This window comes from Penaeus monodon, chromosome 13 (genome assembly GCF_015228065.2).
Source record: "Penaeus monodon isolate SGIC_2016 chromosome 13, NSTDA_Pmon_1, whole genome shotgun sequence".
NCBI lineage: Eukaryota > Metazoa > Arthropoda > Malacostraca > Decapoda > Penaeidae > Penaeus > Penaeus monodon.
In genome coordinates this window covers 11,767,985-11,770,025 of record NC_051398.1, presented here as the reverse complement: position 1 = coordinate 11,770,025, position 2,041 = coordinate 11,767,985, and positions in this window count along the sequence as shown.

Genomic DNA, 2,041 nt, shown 5'->3' with positions numbered 1-2,041 from the left:
TCTCTTCTCTCCCCTTTTTCCCTTGTCTTCTTGTCTTCTCTGTTCTTCTGCTTTTCTGCTCTCTTTTTTCCTGTCCTCTCTGTCTCTCTCTCTTCCTCTCTCTCTTCTTTATCTCTCTCTTCTCTCTCTCTCTCTCTCTCTTCTCTTCTTCTCTCTCTTCTGTCTCTCTCCCCCTTTCTTCTCTCTCTTCTCTCTCTCTCTCCCTTCTCCGTCTTCTCTCTCTCTCTGTTCTTCTCTCTTCTCTTTTTCTTTCCCCTTCCCCTATTATCTTCTCTTTTCGGCCTGGCCCCCTTTTGAAACCCCTTTTTGCCCCCCCGTCCCCCGGGGGGTAATCTAAACCGGGTTCCTTTTGGGCGGCCCCCCCTTTTTCTTCCCCATTTCCCGTTTCCTTGAGCATTCTTTTGGCATTTGGTAGGCTGGTCATCTTCGGAATTTTTTGCTCTGCCACTGGCAACACAGGCCACAAGGTTCCGTTGGCAGATCAATGAACGGACGCCGCCCAACTCTACGTTACGCCACCTTTCCGTCGTCACATAAAGTGTTTATTTGCATACGCACTCTTGAACTTTGTATCCTTCTCTTTTCCTTTATCTTCGGTTTGCAATTGCGTTAGTGAATAAAACTCAAAGCTATTTGTAATACGTACTAGCGCACGCACGTACACACATAGATACAAAGACAACCACAAACGCACATACACAAAATGCACTTTTTATATGATGTAATAATGCAATACTGCACAGGAATCCAAAACAGAGTGAAACAACATCAAGAATAAATAAAAATACAAATTCAAGAATCAGGTCATAAGACATAATCTCCCGAAACAACGAAGCTCTCTTCATCTCATCAAAGGAATGGAGATGAGGTATTCGGTGTATGTTTTTCATTCTTTCTTTTTATTCTTTATATTATCGTTTAAAGAAGAAGTATATTATAAAAAAATATATCCAAAATGTAGAGCATATGAAGTTTAAAGCAGAAATGCTAAAGGTGTTTACTCCTCGATTAAGGCGGTTGAAAGAAACTGATAACAGATATTCTTAACTGACAGAGAAAGGCGCGATGACTGAAAAACATTATTCCTCTCTCTACCTCCTTGTGTTCGGTCTATCAAAGGCGGGACGCTTCTACAGCATAGCATAAACGATCTCTTTTACACTTTTGAACTCCAACAGAAAAGCGAGACATCCAACGAGGCGAAATGGGAGCCTATCCCTCGTGTGAACTGGTTTTTAACACACAAATAATCTTTCAGTGTAGCTTCTTCTGGTAAGGTGCTGAAGCTAAACTCTAACACATGCTTCATTATCTCTCTGAAGGTTTGAACAAAAAAAGCACCCCAAAAATTTAGTATCCATGTTCTGAAGTTCACTAATAACAGCGAATTGGCCGAGAGTGAAGAGACTCCTCTCTCCAGCCCTGTAAGGTGAGTCGTCCCCGGAGCGCGGCCCTTCTCTGTGAACCCCCAAGCCCTCCCGCCTTTGCTTTCAGCGAACATGCTTCTCTGAAGTGATAAATCAGTGCATTAACCTCTCTAAGGAAAAGTGCAACGCAGGCATCCTTCAAGACGACCACTTCATCCTTCGTCCCCTCGCGCGGCTGTGCCTCCCTGGCCGCTTCTCCCCCCGTCCAGGAGACTGGTCATTTCCCCCTGTGTCTCGGGCGCCGGCGGAAGGACGTCTCCCTCTTCTCGTGTCCCTCAAGCGCCGAGTAAGAGGAACAAACGACGAGGGAGTGACGCAGGGCCGCGACCGATACGAATTTAAAATCGAGATCTTAAGAAGGCAGAACCGGGACCAGCTCCATTGAAAATCAGGATATTAATAACGCTTCTCTGATTCTAGGCATCACCATAATGTAATACTTTTATAATCCGCTGCTAAAAAATAATAATACAAAAAAAATAATAATAATTTGTTATGGGGATATTCAGGGCGATTGTCTACAACCTACCTAGGCCTACACCGTCATCCTTTTTCCCTTTTTTATCTGAACGAGCGCCATACGCCTGCGCGCCCCTCTCGATAGCATTAATGTC